The 23,333-nt window shown below is 50.4% G+C and overlaps 1 protein-coding gene across 12 annotated transcripts in view; it reads right to left on the reverse strand.

The window, feature by feature from the left end:
* Window positions 1-23,333, reverse strand: part of LOC102460042 (hypermethylated in cancer 2 protein) — a 182,390-nt gene that overhangs the window by 80,528 nt on the left and 78,529 nt on the right. For 9 of the 12 annotated variants that reach the window (XM_075897828.1, XM_075897825.1, XM_075897821.1 and 6 more), the window contains one exon: window positions 12,447-12,591. The exons of the other annotated variants lie outside the window; for them this stretch is intronic. The gene's annotated coding sequence lies outside the window, so the exon portion shown is untranslated. The remainder of the gene's footprint in view (window positions 1-12,446; window positions 12,592-23,333) is intronic. 12 annotated transcript variants of the gene reach the window in all.

A 23,333-nucleotide genomic window follows, 5' to 3' on the forward strand; every position in this document is an offset into this window, starting at 1 on the left:
TGGCCAGGCTGGCAGCTCTCCTGCCCTAGACGGCCACTTTCCTGTGCCTAGTGCGGAGATCGTGGATGAGGTCCACGATGTCTGCACTAGCCCAGGCGGGTGCCCGCCTCTTGCGGTCTCGGGCAAGCTCCCGGGAGCCGCCAGCCTGGTCCCGGGAAGAGGGGGAGGGCTGGGGGGCATCGGGTGGCTGGCTCGAGCCGTGCCAGGTGCAGGGTCTGCTGGCTGGGTGCTGGCAGGCTTGCACCTGGCACGGGCACCGTAGCCAGCCCGTGCCCCTTTAAGGGGTCCGGGGCCGGGAGGGGGGCAATAGAGTTTCCCTGGTGTTGGCCAGAGTGGCCACCAGGGAAAGCTGGGGAGGGCTAGCCTCACACTAGTTCAAATTAAGGGGCTACACAGCCCTTAATTCGAACTAGTAAGTTCGAACTAGGCTTAATCCTCGTAAAATGAGGTTTTCCTAGTTCGAACTAAGCGCTCCGCTAGTTGGAATTAAGTTCGAACTAACGGAGCGCTAGTGTAGTGCCTATCAATGTTAGTTCGAACTAACTCTGTAGTGTAGACATACCCAAACTTATGATCAATTTTTAATTAAAATATCAACCAAAAAAACCTTCCTATCAAAACAGTATGTGTTTTTCTTAGAATAAGGAAGTTGTATGAGAATCAGGGTCTTTTCCACCTAACTCCAGCTCCTTGTCCTTCCCCAAAATATGTACTAGTTCCGACTTACATACAAATTCAACTTAAGAACAAACCTACAGTCCCTGTCTTGTACGTAACCCGGGGACTGCCTGTATTGCAAATGTACATAATGCACTGCCTATCTCAGATCTATATGATGAGCCAGGCAAAATGTAACATTTAGGCTGCATCTACACTGTGCATTCTTGTGCAAGAAGATATGCAAATGAGGCACGGCGATGAATATCATCACACCTCATTTGTATACCTAATGAGCCACCATTTTTGTACAAGGGACTTTTGTGCAAGAAGGAGCTGTCTTCACTGCTCCTTCTTGCGCAAAACCCCCCTCTTGTTCAGGAGCCGTTCTTCTTGAAAATAAGCCGCAGAACGGCGCTTGCGTAGCAGGGGGGTTTTGCGCAAAAGCCCCTTGCGCAAAAATGGTGGCTCATTTGCATATCTTCTTGTGCAAGAATGCGCAGTGTAGACGTAGCCTGCAGGTTAGGGTTGCCAGGTGTCCTATTTTGAACCGGACAGTCCAGTATTTGAGCTTTCTGTTCGGGAAACAAATTGAGAAAATAGAAATGAGAAAATATAAATGTCTGCTATTTTCTAAATAAGATGTAATGTAGACTGTGATGTAATGTCAAGTGTGTCCGGTATTTTTGTTGAAACCATCTGGCAATCCTATTTAAGGTGCCTATCACAGTGGTATCTAAATACAAACATCATTAACACTTTATAGAGACCAGACCCAAGCTCCCTGCTCAAAGTTGCTTACTATATGAGTGTTCCCAGGAAGCAGAGAATGCTACACAGGGAAGATGATCATTGAGAGAATGATTTAGGTTTGAGACTGGAGGACGGCCAGCTTGACTAACTTGTTAAGTGCTGTGGTTAGAGTTTCTCCATTCCATTCTGCCCCACTCCCTCCTGCCCAAAAAAGGGGAGCGGGGAAAAAGAGTCTAAAAATCTATGAGAAAACTATGAATTAATGGTGCTCATGTCAGGTGGAGGATACCCAATATACCAAGAACACCATCATGGGTTCTCTCTCATAAAATAAATTCCACAAGAGCACCTCCCCACAAATACACAACAAATTCACTTCCCGTCTTAGAAACTCATATCAAATTCCAGACCAAAATAAAGTTAAGCCTGTTGGTTCTTAGTCTTATACAGGGCTGTAGGGATTGTTCATGTAATGGAGATATTATGTGTAAACAAATTAACAGTAAAAATACACAGGCCCTGTCCACACTACAACTTTTAAACCAAGTTTATCAGTTACCTGCATAAACACCTCCAAAAGTACTTTATGTCCATACATCACCAGATTAATTCTTGTTTGCTAACTGCCAATTTACAGTATTCCACCCCTGACAGAAGAAACAACTGTCTTCCTATAACCAATTCAAAGCAGTTTTGTGCACTGTGAGTAAAAGATGAGAAGAGCTGCTATGTGGACATAAAATTGACCTATGCGTATTACAACACACACACAGTTGAGACAAGAACTCGTTAAAAAGCTATGGTTGTACTTGTAGCATAGACCAGTGTTTCTCAACCTTTTTTAAATAAAGTACCCCTTTTTCAAAAAAAAAAAAAGTACCCCCAGTACCTACAGTTTTCAGACACACAATTTTTTTTTCTACCATTGCGACACATTTGTTTAAACAACTTAATCATGGCTGGGCGGGCCATGACATTTTTGGGTGTAAAAAGTAGAAAAATAATAAAGTGCTGTAAAACTTAAACAAAAATTCAGTTTTTTCCAAATTTCACTTGTGTTGACGTATCCCACAGACTTCTCTTGAGTACCCCAAGGGTACTCGTACCACTGGTTGAAAAACACTGGCATAGACAAGGCCTTATACATGTGACATTTGCCCCACTTTGAAACCTTTCTAGACCAATTTTCTTCACATTTGGCTTATTCCTCAGACTTAAGTGAAGTCACAAGTCAAGGGACATCTGAGCTTTCTGTGTTCCTCCATTATTAAGTTATTAGCGTAAGAGATTTTTTATCCAAAAAGGGTTGAAAAGTGCCAAGCACAATAGGGATGCCAGGCATTACTGACTAAATAAATAAATGAGAAATTCTCTCCCCTCCCCGCAAACAAACAAATGCAGGTGTAAATAAAAAAAACCCTTGAACTGAGTCAAGATGTGCAACTGAAAAGGGAGGGGTGAACCCACAGACACTGATACTCAGCCTTTACTACAATGTGCACAACCCATGTCTACTTCTACGTGAAGGCTTGTCACACCCAATTGCATTAACACATTCATAAAGAGAAGTTTTTATATGGACTCTGCATGCTTTTAAGGCACCCACAAGTGAGGCCAAGTTTGGAATCCACCAACCTATGGGGTCTGAATTACAGCAGTCCAAATTAAATTCCTTTATGGAAATCATTTAAAAGTGGGGGGGGGAACCTTCCCAAACCTGGATTATCTGAGGATTTTATTATAGAAACAGAGAGTAGTAATATGTATTGACACACCATGGCTATGTCTATACTACAGAGTTTTCATGAAAAAAACGGTCGTTTTTGTGCAAAAACTCGCGGAGCGCCCACAGTACAAGCGCTTTTTTGCGCAAGTAAATTTATGGTAAATCAAAAGAAGACAGGGCTCTTTGCGTAAGAGTTATTCCTCTTTCTACGAGGAAGAAGCCTTTTTGCGCAAGAGCTCTTGCACAAAAAGGCGTGTGTGGCCGGGCAGGAGGGGGTTTTTGCACAAGAAATGGCCTCCAGGAAAAAGCACAGGTGCTCTGGTGGACACTCCATAAAACTCATCACAACTGTATAGTTCCTGTCTCCTGGCCCCTCTTAAAGCTGCAGGCCCCCTGGAGAAGCCTTGTGGCAGGAAGCCGGGCAGAGAGCAGTACCCTCACCACGCAGCTCTCCCTGCCACAGGCCTTGCAAGCCATGTCCACCCCTGAAGCCCACCGCGATCCCCCTGGCCCTCACCGGGAGCAGCCCCAGGGGTCCCAGGTCCCACCCAGGGGGAGCAAGAGGCAGGCACCCTCCTGGTCAGGCCCGGAGATCGAGTCCCTCCTGGAGCTGTGGGGCCAGGAGGAGACTTTACAGGATCCTTGGGCCAAGAAGAGGAACGTAGACATTTATGGCCAGATGGCGCGGGCCCTGGCAGAGCATGGACACCCACCCCAGACCTTGGAACAGGTCTGGAGTAAGGTTAAAGAACTCTGCCAGGGATACATCCACGCCACCGAGCGCTCAGGAGCAGGACCCCACACCTGCCCCTACTACAGGGAGCTGCATGCCATCCTGGGGGATGGGGAAACATCCTCCCCATCCACCCTCATGGACTCTGGGCTGCTGAACCCCGTCATCATCCAGCTGGAGGAGGAGCAGGAGGGCGAGGGCCAGCTGGCCGCAGAGGAGGAAGAGGAGGAGGACAGGAGCACTGTGACCCTGTTCCTGGAGCCGGTGCCCGTCAGCCAGGACGTCTCCCAGGCTTCCTTGGACACCTGGGAGGGATCCTCAGGTGAGTGGTCTCTTTGTCACTCACACAGAGGATGGGGAGGCGGGCACACAGGGGGAGGGGGGTGAGTGTTGCTCAGGCTGCTTGTGCTGGACATCGTGCTGGGCTCCGCGCACGTGCAACCTCATGTAGGGTTACTGTGTGGCATATGGACGCAGCAGTCAACCCGAGCACACCTGGGATCCTGCTGGCCACACACGTCCTGCTACGGGGGGGGGGGTGTGTGCCTGGAAGCAGGCTAGCTACAAGGGCACAGGCCCAACCCCACACACACACACAGAGGAGTGCCACACACAGCACATGGCCATGCCTGCCCATGCAAGACAGCAGCTGCGCCCGTAGACAGTGCTGCGAGCCGCCCCTGTGTGTTCAGCCCCCAGGGAGGCCCAGGCTGCTCCCGGCTCCTCTGCCACCCCTGAGGGGATCCCACTGTGGCCAAACACTTCCCTTGGCTGCTTGTCCATGGGCTGGGGGGGAGGGGGCGGGGAAGCGGGCAGCTCGGTCCTCTGGACTGTGGACTGTTGGTCGCTGCTCACAGAGGAGGGCACGGCCTCAGGGACAGTGTCTGCAGGGATGACTGACCACCTCTCCCTCTGTGTGTTCTCCCCAGCTGGACCAGCCGGGAGTGAAGGGCCAGCCAGTCCACCGCAACCACCTGCCACAGCCGAGGGAACATGAAGGCGCACCAGGGTCCAGGAGCAGCTGATGTGGCAGCACATCACTGTCCTGGAGAGGATGGAGCGGACGCTGGCGCACAAGGTCCGCGTCCACCTCGAGTGGTGGGAACGTGCCTGGGGACAGTTCCTGGAGCGGTGTGACCGCACATGCGATATCATGGCCAGCATGGTGGCACACCTGCCTCATGACGCTACTCCTGGCTCCCTCCCTCCTCTCCCCCCTGCTATGCCCATTCCCCATCCGCCTGCCGCCCCTGCTATGCCTCTGCTCCCTCCCCAGGTGATACCCATGCCCCCTCTTCCTGCCCCCCCTGCTAACCCTGCCCCTGCCCCCCATCCTGGCCACCCCCCACCCACCCAACCACAACCCCGACGAGGCCCCCGCACCCGAGGTGGCACATGGAACTGCCCCCCCCCATGCCCCTCACAGTTGTGTGTCCCCCTCCCAGTTAGAAGCCCCCCTTCCCCTGACCACCTTTTTGGAATAATCAATACAGGCTGCATTTTTTTTTAAACCAAACAGGTGTGTTTACTGGGAGGTCAGGGAAAGGGTGAAGGGAGGGGTTCTGATGAGGAAGGGATAGGGCCGCAAACCACAGGCCCCTAGTGGGGAGGTCCTGGGGAGAGTTACTGTGGTGCTTGAGAGAACCTCTCCCTCAGGGCCTCCCGGATGCGCACCCCGGCCTGGTGGGCCTGTCAGGTGGCAGCTGTCCGCGGCTGATCGAACACTTATCCCTCGCGGCCCACGTCTGCCCCCCAGCCCGGGAGGAAGGCCTCCCCCTTCCTCTTCACAATGTTGTGGAGGACAATGTTGGTGTCTGCTACAATGGTCTCAAGTTGTGGTGGGAGAGGTCTAGGTTGGATATTAGGTAAAACTATTTCCCTAGGAATGTGGTGAAGCACTGGGCTGGGTTCCCTAGGGAAGTAGTGGAGTCTCCATCCCTAGAGGTGTTTAAGTCTCGGCTTGACAAAGCCCTGGCCAGGTTGATTTAGTTGGGATTGGTCCTGCCTAGAGCAGGGGGCTGGACTTGACCGTATGAGGTCTCTTCCAGCTCTATGATTCTATGCCGTGACCACCTTGGGGATGTTGTGCTCCCCCATGTCGAGGCAGGTCAGCAGGCACCGGAAGCGCACCTTGAGGCAGCCGAAGGCGCACTCGACCTGGATCCTGGCCACGGTCAGATGGGCATTCCCTGCTAGGGTCCAGGTATCTGGTGTACAGCTTCATGAGCCACGGCATGAGGGGGTAGGCCACATCCCCCACAGTGCCATCTGCACATCCCCAACCACAAAGTCCCGTCAAGGGAAAAAGGTGCCCGCCTCCAGCTTGCGGTACAGGCTGGAGTTTCTAAAGATGCACGTGTTGTGTGCCCTGTCCAACCACCCCACAAAAATGTTCATGAAGTGTCCACGGTGGTCAACCAGGGCCTGCAGCACCATCGAAAAGTAGCCCTTGCGATTTATGAAGTAGGACACTCGATGTTCTGGGGCTCGAATCAGGATATCCCCCCCATCTATGGCTTCCCTGCAGTTGGGAAACCCCAGGGCAGCAAATCCGGCCATGTTCGTGTCCAGGTCTCCCAGCCGGATGACCCTCCGCAGCAGGATGGAGTTGATGGCCCTCACCACCTGTAGAAGGACACAAAGAAACACAGAAATCACACAGAGAATGAGAGAGGGGGGGTGCGTGAGCCCCTGGGAGGTGCCTGCCCCCCTCTCTCCCCCAACACCCCAAGAGCCACCCCTTATAAGGCTGTCCCCCCCCAGCAGCAGGGCTGTATGAGGGCAGGACAGCACAAGCCCCCGGGGATGAGGCTTTCCCCCCCCCACTCCACCCCGTACAGTCCCCAGCCCCACTCCCTCCCCCCCCCACCCAATGCAGGGACTGCAGCCTGAGAGCTCCATACCTGCATGAGGAGGGCCCCGATGGTGGACTTCCCCACGCCGAACTGGTTGCCCACCAATCGGTAGCTGTCGGGGGTGGTGAGCTTCCAGAGGGTGATGGCAACCCGCTTCTCCAGGGGGATGGCGGGCCGCAGGTGGGTGTCACGTCTCCGGAGGGCAGGGCTGAGCCAGGCACATAGCTCCAAAAAGGTGGCCTTCCGCATGCGGAAGTTGTGGAGCCACTGCTGGTCATCCCACCGCTCTATGACCGGCTGGTCCCACCAGTCAGAACCGGTGTCCAGCCTCCAGAACTGCCTCTCTACAGTGGGTTGCGGTTGCCAGAGTGTAGCAGCCGCACCCAGAGAGAGGGACTCCAGGTTGTGGTCAGGCTCGGGCTCCTGGAGTAGCAGCATGGCAGCATACATCAACTGCTGCACACACTGCAGCATGGCCGTATGGGGCCAGGACATGCCCAGGGGCAGCCTCGGCTCCATGGCACCAATGGAAAAGCAGTGGCGTCCAAGAAAGCACAGGGCAACCACAGCAGGTACTGCTAGAGCTTTGCTGTCCCTCAAAGAGGTAGGAAGGAGGTGGCAGGTCCCTTTAAGCGCATGTTTCTGCAAGGCTCTGGCACCAGCCCTTGGAAGCAACTGGTGACCTTAAGCCCTGCCTGAAGTGGTTCCGGGTGGCCTTTTATGTGAGAGAGCGTCCATGCAGTCTGAACACTCTCTTGCACAAAAGTGCATCGCTTTTCCGATGCGCTTTTGCAGTGTGGACGCGCTCTTGCACAAGAAGATTTTGTGGAAGATCATTTCCGCAAAAAGCTTCTTGCGTGAGAAGCCTGCAGTGTAGATATATCCAGAAAGATCTGACCTGACTCATTTCAATTGCGATACCACTTTCATGATGGGGTGGGGTGGAGGGAAATGCATGTCATTAGATTTTATACAAGACAATACATGGATAAGGAGTTGTAGTTTCAGTTTGGTGGTTAGGTTCTGAAGCCCTCATTGTGTGATCTGATTTTTCCTGGTACCCAGACCATTTTGCAAAGTCAAACACAGAAATTCAGTTGAGGCTCATGTCCTGGAAATTAGACAGACGTAGGGGGAAGGGAGGGAAATTCAGTGGATTTTTGGTGACAATATCTGAAATTGTGGAAATCTCATTTAATTGGTACTGCCACCTCTAAAGGAAGCTAGGGCTGAATGACAGATGGGGTATAACTTTAAGTGACCCTTGAACAATAGGCCAAAAATTTCAGTCTAAAAGAAAGGGGTGTGTATTATAGAATGAGTGGGCCCCCAACAGAAGATTAAGCAGCAAAATTAGTGGACCAGATTCTGGTTGCACTTACCTACCACCAAGGCCATCCCTACCAACGCAGCCCAGTGCCTGCATCCCCTCCCCCTGCTGGGTGGGGCAGGAGCTAGGGTTAACAACTCTCTGGGACCAGATGCCATTTGCTGCAGTAATGTCCAGTTTGGCAAAGTTGGCAACTCTGGAGCAGGGCAGGAAAGGAGGCTCACCTGCAGCCTCAGCACAGCAGTTGGGATGCATGGGAGGCAGTGGGCAGCCTGAGTGCAGGCTGGAGGAGCAGGGGGCACCTGTGCTGCCAGCTGGAGAAAAGCAGTACTTTTGAAGGTGAAACCACCACATCCCCCCAGTCACCAGCTGTGCGGCTACCCCGTGCTCTGCCTGAGTTCTCCAGTCTGTGCTCACGCTGCTCACCACCACCTGGTGAGCAGGGGCTGGGCACAGGAGGGAGAGAAGGTGGGCAGCCGGAGGCTGTCAGAGCTCTGGCTCAGAGCCCATGAGCGGGGGAGGGGGGGCTGACTGCCAGAGTCCATACGCAGCACCCAGCTGCAAAGGGCACCATGAAATATGGAACAATTTGGTGCCCCAAATTTCATAGTGCCCCACGCAGCTGTGTGCTTTGAATATCAGTAGGGATGACTCTGCCTACCACTCTAGTTAAGTTATTCAAGATTTACAGGGACAAAACTATTCTATTGTTTGGAGTTGCACAGTTTAGAAAGAAATCACTGTGGAAACAGAGAGCTTGAGCAGTTGCAAGTGCCCATTTATTCTGTAACACAGAAGTAGCTAGAACCAGCCCAAACATGCTGGGCTGACCCCTTGTGACCTAACTCAGTTACTATAACAAGAAGATCTATATCTACAGCCCAATACACAACAAAATCTGAAAGCACAATCTTGCCCAGCACTTAGAAAGCAGCTACATTAAAAAAAAAAGTAGGATTTCAACCCATCTTGCTTTGTTACAGGAGTTTAAACTCCCCTTATTGGGGGATGTCTAGATAATACTTAGCCCTGCCATGAGTGTAGGGGACTGGACTAGATGACGTCTTCAGATCTCTTCCAGTCTTTTGGATTTTCAGGAGCAAATAGCATTTAGCAGCTGAAAAATTATTTCTGCTGAAAGAAAACTTCTAAAAAATTGTGCACACTTTTTTCCTTTTTTGTGATGGCTAAAGAAAGGCGTAGAATATATCTTGGTATTTGTCACTCTCTCAAAGATGTGAGTTTTTTCTGCTTGTTGTATCACCTCCCCTGCCCTCAATATCAAGAATGGGATACTAGTCCACGGGGGGGGGGGGGAGAGAACACTCTGAGGGTATGTCTACACTACCCTCCTAGTTCGAACTAGCGGGGTAATGTAGGCATACCGCACTTGCAAATGAAGCCCGGGATTTGAATTTCCCGGGCTTCATCTGCATAAGCGGGGCGCCGCCATTTTTAAAACCCCGCTGGTTCGAACCCCGTGCAGCGCGGCTACACGCGGCACGAACTAGGTAGTTCGGACTAGGCTTCCTAGCTCGAACTACCGTTACTCCTCATTTCATGAGACACGGGGTTTGAACCAGCCGGGATTTAAAAATGGCGGCACCTGGCTTATGCAAATGAAGCCCGGGAAATTCAAATCCCGGGCTTCATTTGCAAGTGCGGTATGCCTACATTACCCTGCTAGTTCGAACTAGCGGGGTAGTGTAGACATACCCTAAGGAAGTATTTTGAGAGTTAATTGAAGGTGCCAAGTGTGTTGAGTCTTTAAACAAAATAAGTTAAATAAGTGTGAATGGAAAGAGTTTGAGTCTGATTAAAACCCCCTTTTCCCCACTTGAATTGTTCAAACTCTTATGGTCTTGAGCAATCCTCAGAGGGATAGCTGTGTCAGTCTGTACCTGCAGAAACAATGAGGAGTCCTGTGGCACCTTAAAGACTAGCAGATTTATTTGGGCATAAACTTTCGTGGGTAAAAACCACTTTGTCAGATGACTCCAATGCATCCGATGCAGTGGATTTTACCCATGAAAGCTGATGCCCAAATAAATCTGTGAGGGTATGTCTACACTGCCACCCTAGTTTGAACTAGGGTGGCTAATGTAGGCACACGTGGCACGGAGTAGGTAGTTCAAATTCGGCTCTCTAATTCGAACTACCGTTACTCCTCGTGGAACGTGGTGTACCGGTAGTTCGAATTAGAGAGCCTAATCCGAACTACCTACTCCGTGTCGTGTGTAGGTACACGTGTGTAGGGCACGGAGTCTGCACTAACGGGGATTTAAAAATGGCGGCGCCCAGCAAGATGCAAATGAAGCCTGGGATATTTAAATCCCGGGCTTCATTTGCAACTTCGAATGCCTACATTAGCTACCCTAGTTCAAACTAGGGGGCTAGTGTAGACATACCCTATGTCTTTAAGGTGCCACAGGACTGAGAGAAGAGGGACTGCGCGGGTACGGGGGGGGGGACGGCGTTCCGCCTCGGCCGGCGCCTAGCAGCTGACTTAGATCAAGGAGAGAGTCCCTGTGTCTTTCTTGAGCAATGCCGCCATTTCATCCATTTCATTCATTCTCAAGTCCTCAATCTTTCAGACTGGTTCTTTTGCCTACCAAAGACCAGACAAGGTTCCAAGTGCAATTCTAGCCATGTCACTTACCCCCATTTGCTGGTCATCTCTCAAGGCATTCCAAAACTATCTCCCTCGCCCTCAATTTGTAGGTGTGTTATAATACCTGCTTGCTTCAGCCAGTTGTAGTATAGGTGCAAATGGAAGCCAAAATACAGCCAACACAGGGATGCTATAACATCTGATACCAGGGAACACCCAATGAACTAGCTGCACAGCACATGGTGTCAATAGGGTGAAACTCCACATGCTTCTGCTGAACCACAAGGCTAAAAGACCAAGTATTTTTCACTATTGAGAGAAGAGCTGTTTTTTCCTCCTGCTCAGCTTCCCACCTCAGGGAAAAATGGTTAGAAAAAATGTATCTGTGGCTCTAGATAAAGTGACAAGTTTTGATACTTGACTAGTTCATTGTATTTATATAGCCACTTCATTCAAGAAACTCACAGCGCTTGGCAGTGCTATTGACCACTTTACAGATGCGAGGTTAGATGACTTGCCCAAGGTCACAAAGCAATAAAGGAGGAAACTGGACAGAGCCCAGATTTCTCAAATTTTGAGCCCACTACCCTAACCTCTAGACCAGAGGTGTCAAACACGGAGGTCTGCAGGCCAGATCAAGCTCAGTTGATGGACTTATCTGGCTTTTGGCATTCAGATACTGCAAAATCTGAAGTTTTTCATTTCAGGGGGAAAAAGCACTTCTAGCCTTCATGGTTACAAAGGTAACAATCCAAATGAGTGTGTGAAGCCATACAGCAGCATCCTTCCAGGTCTGCAGGTAGCCTGAAGGATGTGGACTGCCCACCCCCATTAATTTCATTAGGGTATTAATGCTGAAGCCCAATGACAACAATTCAGTGATCAGCAATTAAATTGTTAATGCTTACATTGGAGCAGATGGAATGGGGGTTATGGTATGGAAGAACAGAGCAGTGGCACAGACAGGGAAGATGAGAAAAGATGCAGAAACAGCAAAAATCCTGAAAGGCAGCATAAATTTCCATCCCAGTGATGCTGATTAGTGACCAAACCATGCAGCTTCTTAAGACTAAGCTAGTCAGGACATGTTAGCTAACGTGTTTTATCACCACATTTCTAAAGCCTAGTGCAAGCATTCAAGTCTACATAAATCAAGTGTCTAACGATATCACAGGGACTAAGAGCAAAACTCATGTGCTGTGAGGTCATTGGGATAAGCAGTAGAGAAGACCTTGCATCTATGTTCTGGTGTATTTTATATTCACTAGACAAGAATAAATTTTACTACTCATGCTCAAGGTTGCATGTTGACAAGTTAATATTTCCATTTCTAGTATTATTTTGCAGTTAGACACCATCACATGGTTGGTATTCTCTGATGCTTCATCTAATGCCCCATTACCCAGTGGAAGAAGAGATTAAACTAAGGCCTTGCCTACACTAACCTCTGCCGCCAATCTAATCTACATGGCTTCAGCTACACAAATAGTGTAACTGAAGTTGATGTACTTACTGCAGTATCTTGTGTGCAGTAAAGTTGGCAGGGGCTACCCTCCCATCAATGCTGGCTACTCTCTTCATCCTGGTGGAGTACCAGCGTCAATGGCAGAGCACTTGGAGATCGATTTATCATGTCTAAGCAAACACGATAAATCAACAGTTGGTGGATTGAACACTGCAGCATCCATCCCCGGTGTAGTGGAGACAAGCCCTAGTAGTTTGCACTCCCTAGAACTTTCCAAATCAGAGGATTTCAAATTGCTCTACGATCAATGACTCACCTATCTTGAGTGTAGCTGTAAATATTATACCCGCTTGACAGATGGGTGAACAGCCTCTCTGAAGTCACCAAGATTGCACGGCTGTGATTGAGGACATATTTGACCCAAAGATGTTGACTTCAATGTAAATTGTGGGTGTTCATCTCTGGAGAAAGAAAAAAAATCAGGCCACGTTCAGTACTAAAGCCTGGAATTTGTGGCTAACAGACACCTAAGTGACTTATCCAAGGCCACAGGCCCCAAACATCCCATCCCCCCCCAAATCAAAAACAACCCTTCTTGCCTGTGGTCTCTTTGTTCTCTGGAGCTGGGGTAGCATTATTTGGGGCATGGCCTCCTTGGTCTTTATGGCACCAGGAAGCTATAGGAAAGAAAGGGAATGCTAAAGTTTTATTTTGCAGGAGTGTGGCATATGGGGAATTCTATCTGGGAAGCAGAAACAAAATACAGGACTATGTAGCACTTTAAAGACTAACAAGATGGTTTATTAGATGATGAGCTTTCGTGGGCCAGACCCACTTCCTCAGATCAAATAGTGGAAGAAAATAGTCACAACCATATATACCAAAGGATACAATTTTAAAAAAATGAACACATGAAAAGGACAAATCACATTACAGAACAGAAGGGGGATGTGGGGGGGGGGGGGGGGGGGGGAAGGAAGGTGAATGCCAGTGAGTTAATGATATTAGAGGTGGGGAAGGGGAGATGTCTGTGAGTTAATAGTATTAGAGGTGATAATGGGGGAAGCTATCTTTGTAATGGGTAAGATAGCTGGAGTCTTTGTTAATTCCCCCGCAGAGAGTGTCGAATTTTAGCATGAATGCCAGTTCAGAGGATTCCCTTTCAAGTGCAGATTTGAATGTCTTCTGAAGTAGGATGCAGGTTAGCAGGTCATTCAGACATTCAAATCTGCACTTGAAAGGGAATCCTCTGAACTGGCATTCATGCTAAAATTCGACACTCTCTGCGGGGGAATTAACAAAGACCCCAGCTATCTTACCCATTACAAAGATAGCTTCCCCCATTATCACCTCTAATACTATTAACTCACAGACATTTCCCCCTCCCCACCTCTAATATCATTAACTCACTGGCATTCACCTCCCCCCCCCCCACATCCCCCTTCTGTTCTGCAATGTGATTTGTCCTTTTCATGTGTGTTCATTTTTTTAATTGTATCCTTTGATATCTATGGTTGTGACTATTTTCTTCCACTATTTGATCTGAGGAAGTGGGTCTGGCCCACGAAAGCTCATCATCTAATAAACCATCTTGTTAGTCTTTAAAGTGCTACATAGTCCTGTATTTTGTTTCAGCTACACCAGACTAACACGGCTACATTTCTATCACTATCTGGGAAGCAGTGATTCAAAGAGATTTGGGGAGGTCACAGTGGATAATTAGCTGAACATGAACTCTCGGTGTGATGCTGTGGCCAAAGGAGCTAATGTAATCCTGGGATTCTTCAACACAGGAATCTTGCATAGGAGTAAGACCTTATTTTAACCTCTCTATTTGGCACTGGTGTGACCACTGCTGAAATACCATGGCTGGTTCTGGTACTGACAATTCAAGAAAGAGGTCGATAAATTGGAGAGGGGTAAAAGAAAAGCCATGAAAATCATGAAAGGGTAAGAAAACCTGCCTTATAGCAATTGAGATGCTTCAATCAATCTATTTAACTTAACAAAGAGAATGTTACGGGGTGACTCGATTATAAGTTGAAGGGCTTGTCTACACATATAGCACTGCAGCGGCGCAGCTATGCTGCCATTGTGCTCTAGCAAATATGCCACTACCTTGATGGAAGAGTTAATCTTGTCACCATAGTTAAACCACCTCCACGAGAGGCTCCCTCGGGGAACTGATGAGCAGGATCCCCTGGGATGCTAACATGAAGGGGAAAGGAGTCCAGGACAGCTGGCAGTGTTTTAAAGAAGCCTTATTGAAGGCACAGGAAGAAACCATCCCGATGTGCAGCAAGAAAAGCAAATATGGTAGGAGACCAGCTTCGCTTACCGGGGAAATCCTTGGTGAGCTTACACACAAAAAGGAAGCTTGCAAGAAGTGGAAACTTGGACAGATGACGAGGAGGAGTATAAATACATTGCTCGAGAATGCAGGGGAGTTATCAGGAAGGCGAAAGCGCAATTGGAATTGCAGCTAGCAAGGGATGTGAAGGGTAACAAGAAAGGTTTCTACAGGCATGTTAGCAATAAGAGGGTGATCAGAGAGGGTGTGGGGCCCTTACTGGATGAGAGAGGTAACCTAGGGTACGTCTAGACTACATGGCTCCGTCGATGGAGCCATGTAGATTTGTTTTTTTGGCAAAGGCAAATGAAGCCGCGATTTAAATGATGGCGGCTTCATTTACATTTACATGGCTGCCGCGCTGAGCCGACAAACAGCTGATTAGCTGTTTGTCGGCTCGCGCGCTAGTCTGGACGTTCCCCCTGTCGACATCAAAGCCCTTTGTCGGCAGCCCCGGTAAATCTCATTCCACGAGGAATAACGGGGCTGCCGACAAAGGGCTTTGATGTCGGCAGGGGAGCGTCGAGACTAGCGCGCGAGCCGACAAACAGCTGATCAGCTGTTTGTCGGCTCAGCGCGGCAGCCATGTAAATGTAAATGAAGCCGCGATCATTTAAATCGCGGCTTCATTTCCCTTTGCCTACAACCCTAATCTACATGCCTCTGCCGACAGAGGCATGTAGTCTAGACACAGCCCTAGTGACAGATGATGTGGGAAAAGCTGAAGTACTCAATGCTTTCTTTGCCTCTGTATTCACGGACAAGGTCAGCTCCCAGACAAATACACTAGACAACGCAGTATGGGAAGGAGGTGGGCAGTTGTCAGCCGACGGTCAGGGCAGTGTGTGTCTGTGTGTTTCCGAGAAAAGGTTTAATGTCCGTGTCTTTACTGCTAGAACCGGGGTCCCATCGCAGAGGGTGGCCAGCAGGCCAACAGACGCCCCGTTATATAGGAAGAGCTTATTACACCTTAGATTTTAGCTGCTAGAACACAAAGTTCCTTCGCAGCAGGCAGCCTAGGAAAGGCTGGAAATGTGCCCCAACGGATCTTGTCACCTGGGAGTGACACGGATCCAAACGCCCAAGCTCTCCCTATGTCTGTCCCTTTATGACCGGCTGGAGTTCTTTTAAATTGTGCTTGGTTCTGTTACAGCAACTGGAGGAGTCAGGTTAAAGCTTAAACAGTTACAGGTTTATTAAAAGACTTATAAAAGCATATGGTTACAATGGCTATTGCTCTATTTTTTAAATGCTAGCAAATATATATATATATACATGTCTTAAAAATGATCACAGGAAAAAGGTAAAGATAGAAAATAGAAATAATGGTACCAAGTGACAGCTTAATCTTTAAAGAGCTCTAAGTCTATGTATATATATACTTAAACAAAGGACCACATCCAGGTACAATGTTTACCCCTTTCTGTGCCTCTCGACTCCAGCGTGTCAGGCCAGGGCCGGTCTCTCAATTCCTAGGAAAGACGAATACGAGGTGGGCGTCCCCTTGGAACCTCGGGAGATCAAACATCTAACCCGACCAGCAGATAGATGGTAGATTGACACTCAGGGAAAATGCGCTGCTGGACCCATCTATATACCCCTGGGGGCCCGTATCCTCTTTCTTATCTAAGAGGCCAAATTCTACTGGTCCGTTTTGTGGCGCCAGTTCTTACAAGCAAGTTTCAAGTTAATTTACACTTGCAAGAGAGATAACTAAATTGTGAATACTAGACATTTTTTTACTGGGCGAGAGATTCCTCCCCCCGCGGATGCATGTGTGTTCGTATCAATATGGGTTTCAGTCAAGGGCACTCCTTGGCAGCCTCTTGGTCAGCAATTGGCGTATCTCTGTTTACAGCCATTCACGGTCACACAGCCTGGGCCTTCTGCTCTGTGTGCCCTGGATGCTCCAGGCAAGCAAAAATGGATGTTACAAGGGGGGTTCCTGTCTGGCTACAGCAGTCCTCAGTGGAAAAAGAACAGGTTAAGAAATATTCAGAAATGTTGAACATACACAAATCCATGGGGATGAATCTAATGCATCCGAGGGTACTGAGGGAGTTGGCTCGTGATTGCAGAGCCTTTGGCCATTATGTTTGAAAACTCGTGGAGATCGGGAGAGGTCCCAGATGATTGGAAAAAGGCAAATGCAGTGCCCATCTTTAAAAAGGGGAAGGAGGACGATCCAGGGAACTACAGACCAGTGAGCCTTACCTCAGTCCCCAGAAAAAATCACGGAGGGGATCCTCAAGGAATCCATTTTGAAGCACTTGGAAGAGGGGAAAGTGATCAGGAATAGTCAACAAGGGCAAGTCGTGCCTGACCAATCTGATTACTTTCTATGATTATCGTAACTGGCTCGGTGGACATGGGGAAGTCAGCGGATGTTATATACCTTGACTTTAGCAAGGCTTTTGATACCATCTCCCACAATATTCTTGCCAGCAAGTTAAGGGAATATGGATTCGATAAATGGACAGTAAGGGTATGTCTACATTACAGCGCTAATTCGAACTAACTTAGTTCAAATTAGTTAATTCGAACTAAGCTAATTCGAATTAACGCATCCAGACTAAAAAACTAGTTCGAATTAGCGTTTTGCTAATTCAAACTAGCATGTCCACATTAAGTGGACCCTGAACTGAGGTTAAGGATGGCCGGAAGCAGTGCCGGCAGGGCATCAGCTGAGGACTTAGAGCGTGGAGATGCTGCCTCAGGCTAGCCGAGGGCTGTGCTTAAAGGGACCCGACCCCCACCCCGGACAGACAGTTCTCAGGGGTGCCCTGCTTGCAAACCAGTCCTGGCTTGGAGTGCCCTGAGTGCCCACACTGGGCACATCACACCACTCGGCCATCAGACCGGCTGCACTTGCCGCAGGCTGCCATCTGGGGAGAGGGGGCAATTGGGGGGCTGCAGGAGAGCTTCCCCCAGAAGCCCGCAGAGCCAGCCCAGTCCTCCCCATCGGGGGCTCGTACCCCATTTTCCTCACCTCCTTCCACTTACCCTTCCCTAGCCCCCCTTCCTGATGTACAAAATAAAGAAAACGTGTGGTCAAAAATAGAATCTCTCTTTATTGAACAAAACTCAGGGAAACTGGGAAAAGGAGGTGGGAGAGGGGAAGAGAGAGGGTGGGAGAGGGGAGGGCAACTAACATGATCAGAGGTTTGGAAGAGGTCCCATATGAAGAGAGGCTAAAGAGACTGGGACTTTTCAGTTTAGAAAAGAGGAGACTGAGGGGGGATAGGATAGAGGTCTAGAAAAGCATGAGTGGGGTGGAGAGGGTGCATCAAGAAAAGTTCTTCATTAGTTCCCATAAAGAAGGACTAGAGGACACCAAAGGAAAGGAATGGGTAGCAGGCTTCAAACTAGTAACAGAAAGTTGTTCTTCACAAAGCAAAGAGTCAACCTGTGGAACTCCTTGCTGCAGGAGGCTGTGAAGGCTAGAACTAGAACAGAGTTTAAAGAGAAGTGAGATAAAGTGATGGAGGTTGGGTCCATGGAGTGGTATTAGCCAGGGGGTAGGAGTGGTGTCCGTGCCCAAAGTTTGTGGAAGGCTGAAGAGGGATGGCACGAGACAAACGGCTTGGTCACTCTCTTCGGTCCATCCCCTCCAGGGTCCCCAGGGTTGGCCGCTGTTGGCAGACAGGCTACTGGGCTAGATGGACCTTTGGTCTGACTCAGTACGGCCATTCTAAGCTCAGGGCTCAGGGTCGGGGGTCTCAGTGGACCCCCTTGATTTTCATGCACACCTGCTCCTGGGTGGCCAGGCTGGCAGCTCTCCTGCCCTAGACGGCCACTTTCCTGTGCCTAGTGCGGAGGTTGTAGACGAGGTCCATGATGTCCGCACTAGACCAGGCGGGTGCCCGCCTCTTGCGTTCCCGGGCAAGCTCCCGGGAGCCGCCAGCCTGGTCCCGGGAAGAGGGGGAGGGCTGGGGGGCATCGGGTGGCTGGCTCGAGCCGTGCCAGGTGCAGGGTCTGCTGGCTGGGTGCTGGCAGGCTTGCACCTGGCACGGGCATCGTAGCCAGCCCATGACCCTTTAAGGGCTCCAGGGCCGGGAGGGGGGCATAGAGTTTCCCCGGTGTTGGCCAGAGTGGCCACCAGGGAAACCTGGGGAGGGCTAGCCTCACACTAGTTCGAATTAAGGGGCTACACAGCCCTTAATTCCAACTAGTAAGTTCGAACTAGGCTTAGTCGTCGTGCAATGAGGTTTACCTCGTTCGAACTAACGGCTCCGTTAGTTCGAAATAAGTTCGAACTAGCGGAGCGCTAGTGTAGCGCCTATCAAAGTTAATTCGAACTAACAGACGTTAGTTCGAATTAACTTTGTAGTGTAGACATACCCTAAGATGGATAGAAAGCTGGCTAGATTGTTGGGCTCAATGGGTAGTGATCAAACGGCTCAATGTCTGGTTGGTGGTCGGTGTCAAGCGGAGTGCCCCCAAGTGGTTGGTACTGGGTCTGGTTTTGCTCAACATCTTTATTAATGACCTGGCTGAGGGGATGGATTGCACCCTCAGCAAGTTTGTGGATGACACTAAGCTGGGGGGAGAGGTAGATACGCTGGAGGGCAGAGATAGGGTCCAGAGTGACTTAGACAAATTGGAGGATTGGGCCACAAGAAATCTGATGAGGTTCAACAAGGACAAGTGCAGAGTCCTGCACTTGGGACGGAAGAATCCCAAGCATTGGTACAGGCTGGGGACTGAATGGCTAGATAGCAGTTCTGCAGAAAAGGACCTGGGGGTTACAGTGGATGAGAAGCTGGATATGAGTCAACATTGTGCCCTTGTAGCCAAGAAGGCTAATGGCATATTAGGTTGCATTAGGAGGAGCATTGCCAGCAGATCCAGAGATGTCATTATTCCCCTTTATTCCGTTCTGGTGAGGCCACATCTGGAGTATTGCATCCAGTCCCCCCCCCCCCCCCCCCCCCCACACACACACACTACAAAAAGGATGTGGACGCATTAGAGAGGGTCCAGCGGAGGGCAACCAAAATGATTAAGGGGGCTGGAGCATATGACCTACGAGGAGAGGCTGAGGGAGTCGGGTCTGTTTAGTCTGCAGAAGCGAAGAGTGAGGGGGGATTTGAGAGCAGCCTTCAACTTCCTGAAGGGAGGTTCCACAGAGGCTGGAGAGAGGCTGTTCTCAGTAGTGACAGATGGCAGAACAAGGAGCAATGGGCTCAAGTTGTGGTGGGAGAGGTCCAGGTTGGATATTAGGAAAAACTATTTCCCTAGGAGGGTGGTGAAGCACTGGGATGGGTTACCTAGGGAGGGGGTGGAATCTCCATCCCTAGAGGTTTTTAAGTCTTGGCTTGACTGAGCCCTGGCTGGGACGATTGAGTTGGGGTTGGTTCTGCTTTGGGCAGGGGCTGGACTCAATGACCCCGAGGTCTCTTCCAGCCCTAGGATTCTATGAGGCCACATGTCAATAGGAGGCACTGTCTACACTGGGGGTTGTGTCAGTATAACTAGGTCCGGGGTGTGGATTCTTCACACCCTGTAGTGACACAGTTACACCAATGTAAGTTTGTAGTGCAGACCTGGCTATAGTATCTATAATGGGCTCTTCAATCTAGTAGAGGTCTAATACAATCCAAGGGCTGGAAGCTGAAGCTAGACAAATTCAGACTGGAAATAAGTGAATATTTCACAGTGAGGGGTAATTGTTCCAGCAGTTAATTTACCCAGGATGATGGTGGATTCTCCATCACTGACCTTTTTAAAATCAAGACAGGATATTTTTCTAAGGGATCTGCTGTAGGAATAATTTTGGAGTAGTTCTGTGGCACACACTGTACCAGACTAGATGACCATGGACAGAGGCTCACCGCAGACAGAGGCTGGTCCGGCAGCAGCCCCTGTCCATGGGGGGGGTCCCAGCTCCCCCTGGACAGAGGTGGTTCCCAGCAGCAGGATGCAGAGCCTGGGCCTGCCACAGGCAGAGGCCGTTTCATGGCAGCTTCCCCTGCTCCCGCCCCCATGCTGCTACCTCTGACAGGGGCTTTTAAGCCAGCTTTCCTCAGCACTGGTTCCTGCTCCCCGCCCCACCCCCCTTGCTGCCACTGATACAGAGGCAGTGGGGGTGGGAGAAGAGAATTTGAGTAGTTGACTAGATTAACTGATAAGCCTAGGCTTATCAGTTAATTGTCTAGTTCACTACTTGTTGACATACCTAATGGAGAATATTATAGAAGATCAAATTTTTTCAATTCACCTCATTTATTGACCCTTATAGTCCCTATTAATGTAGACTGATGCGATGCCCTCTATTCCCAAAAGAAGAGTTTGTGCTGCTGCTTTGTAGACTTTGGGAGAAAAAAAAAAGTAGGCCCTGAAGCTAGGTAAACCATAAACTTAGAGCCAGGGACTAGGAGTCAGCTATTCTTACATTCTAATCTCTGTTTACAATGACTTACTGTATGAAGTCAAGTAACACACAAACTTTCCGAGTCTCAGTTCTGCAGTCTATAAGAGCAAGAAAACCATGCAGCTCAGATATGGGGAGCTTTGCCCCTCGGGGGGTGTCTGAGCCCTTCTTGCTGCTGCCCCTATACACTCCAGGATCAGGAGGAACCATGCCCACCTACAGGGGTTGGACCCCCTCTTCCCCCCCCCCCCCATATAAGTTGGTTCTGAGGAAGCCTGGGTTTTTTAAAGGGTCCCAAGGCCCCCTCCTACATAAGCCAGTATCTGCTCCTTTGGGTGGGATGCTGAGAACAGGAACACTTCATCCATACCATAGGCTCTAAAGCCGTGGTCACCAAGCTGTCGATCGTGAGGTGTTCGGGACCCCCCACACTTCCTCCCACCCCCAAGAAGCCCCACTACCTACCTCCAGTGACAATGGAGGTAGTGCCAGCTTCCTGCGGGGTGGACGGAAGTCCTGCAGCTGCGCGCCACTTCCGGGGGTTCCGGAAGTGCACTGGCTGCTCCCCTCCCTCAGGTCTATGGCATGCCGGGAACTTGTGGAGGGTGGGGTGAGTCCCCAAAGGAGGCACACGCCGGGGCTTCCCTCCTCTGCGGGGGGAGGAGTCCTGGGAGGAGGCGGGTGCAGGGTACTCCCTGTCCCCTGCCACACCCTATCCCCTGCCCCCACTGGAACCCTGCCCCCTGCCTCAGCACCCTTCCCCAGTACCATGTCCTCTGCTCCCACCAGCACAGTTGGGGCCACATTAGTGAGGCTTGGGGTTTTTTTGGAGGTTTTTTTTTTTTTGCATCTCACTTGTGTGGCTCCCAACTGACCTTTCTGTGGGTCAGTGTCCCCTGACTCAAAACAGGTTCCCTGCCCTTCTCAGAACTAAAGACAAGGAGGTTTACAGGATCTGCTGAAAAAGGCTTTCTTTCTCAACAGATCCCCCTCTAGACTGCCGCTTTTTGTGGACAAAGTGCTGAGTCGGCAAAACACGGTGGCCATTTTTATGCAAATTAGGTGCGGGATATTTAAATCCCTGCTTCATTTGCAATGTCGACCTGCCTAATCTGCATCCCTCTGCCGACAGAGGTATGCAGTCTAGACATACCCCTAGTCCTGTTTACCCTGGAAGCTAGACTGGGAGGTGTAAATGCTTGCATGGATTTTCTTGAAATTTCCTATGCTTTGTGGAAGTGCACAGCAAAGTTAGCCAACCACCGGTTCCGGACATATAATCCCTGGAGGAAAATAGCCATTTCTGAAAAAGTTTCTAGAGCAGGGGTCAGCAATTTTCAGTGGAACGCGCAGTTAGCAGCAGGATTTCAGCCCCCTCTCCAGAGCTGGTGCAGCAAGGCTTAGAGCACCATCTCCGGTGTGTCGGTGCACGGGTGGACAGGGGGAGGTGAAGAAAGCCCTGACTCGTGTCCATCCCCAGTGTCCCCAAGAGCCACCCCAGCTCCCCACCGACCTCCACCGGGTGGCACAGAGCCGGGACAGCCCCTGCCCCCCCACAGGATTGAGGCCCCACCCCCGCATGCGCACCGCTGCTGCTCCGCCGACCCCGGCCCCACCGCCATGCAGGGGAGCTGGGGGAGAAGGAAGCAACGGGGTGGGGGACTCCACCTCCAAGAACCACCCCAGCTCCCCACCCGCTTCCACCGGGCGGCAGAGGGATCCCACACAGAGACCCAGGATTGAGGTCCTGCCCCCGCATGCACGTGGGGGGATCTGGAGTGTTGAGGGCCAGGGATGATGAGGTGGTGGTGGGGGGGGGGGGCTGGGCATGAAGGAAGCAATGGCGTGGGGGAGTCCACCCCCGGTGCCCCGAAGAGCCACTCTGGTTCTCCGCCTGCTTCCACCAGGTGGCACAGGGACCGCCCCCCCCCCACCCCATAGGAGGGGTGGGGGAGTGGGAGCCAGGGTGAGGAGGTAATGGGTGAATTGGGGACTAGGGTGTGATGGGGTCAGGCTCAGAGGGTTGGGGGGGTTGGAATAGTTTTTTTGCTTGTCACTTGTGTGGTCCCCAATTGATAGTTTCAATTAAACTGTTCTCCCCAGCTGCAGCACTAGCAAAATGCCTCAGGTGTAATTATGTAATAAACGGTGAGTTTGTGTTAGCAACTGGTGGTCCGTGGAAATGTTTGCATTGACCTAGGTGGTCCACAGGCCAAAAAAATTTTGAGAACCACTGCAGTAGAGGGTGAGTGCTGCCTGGAGAGAGAGGCCATCATGGCCACCAAGTGGTGGTCCGAGAATGTGACGAGAGAGATAAATGCGGTGCAACCTCGAGTAAAACGACCGTTGACCCTCCACCCGGATGTAGGTAAATACCGCGTCCTCGTCCGGGTAGAGGTCATGCCGGATGTCCACCAGGAAGGGTTGGTCTATTATCTCCCCGAGGACGTCCGCGGCACCCAGGCACTGCTCTGTCCCCA

Source organism: Pelodiscus sinensis, chromosome 15 (assembly GCF_049634645.1).
Source record: "Pelodiscus sinensis isolate JC-2024 chromosome 15, ASM4963464v1, whole genome shotgun sequence".
Taxonomy (NCBI): Eukaryota; Metazoa; Chordata; order Testudines; family Trionychidae; genus Pelodiscus; species Pelodiscus sinensis.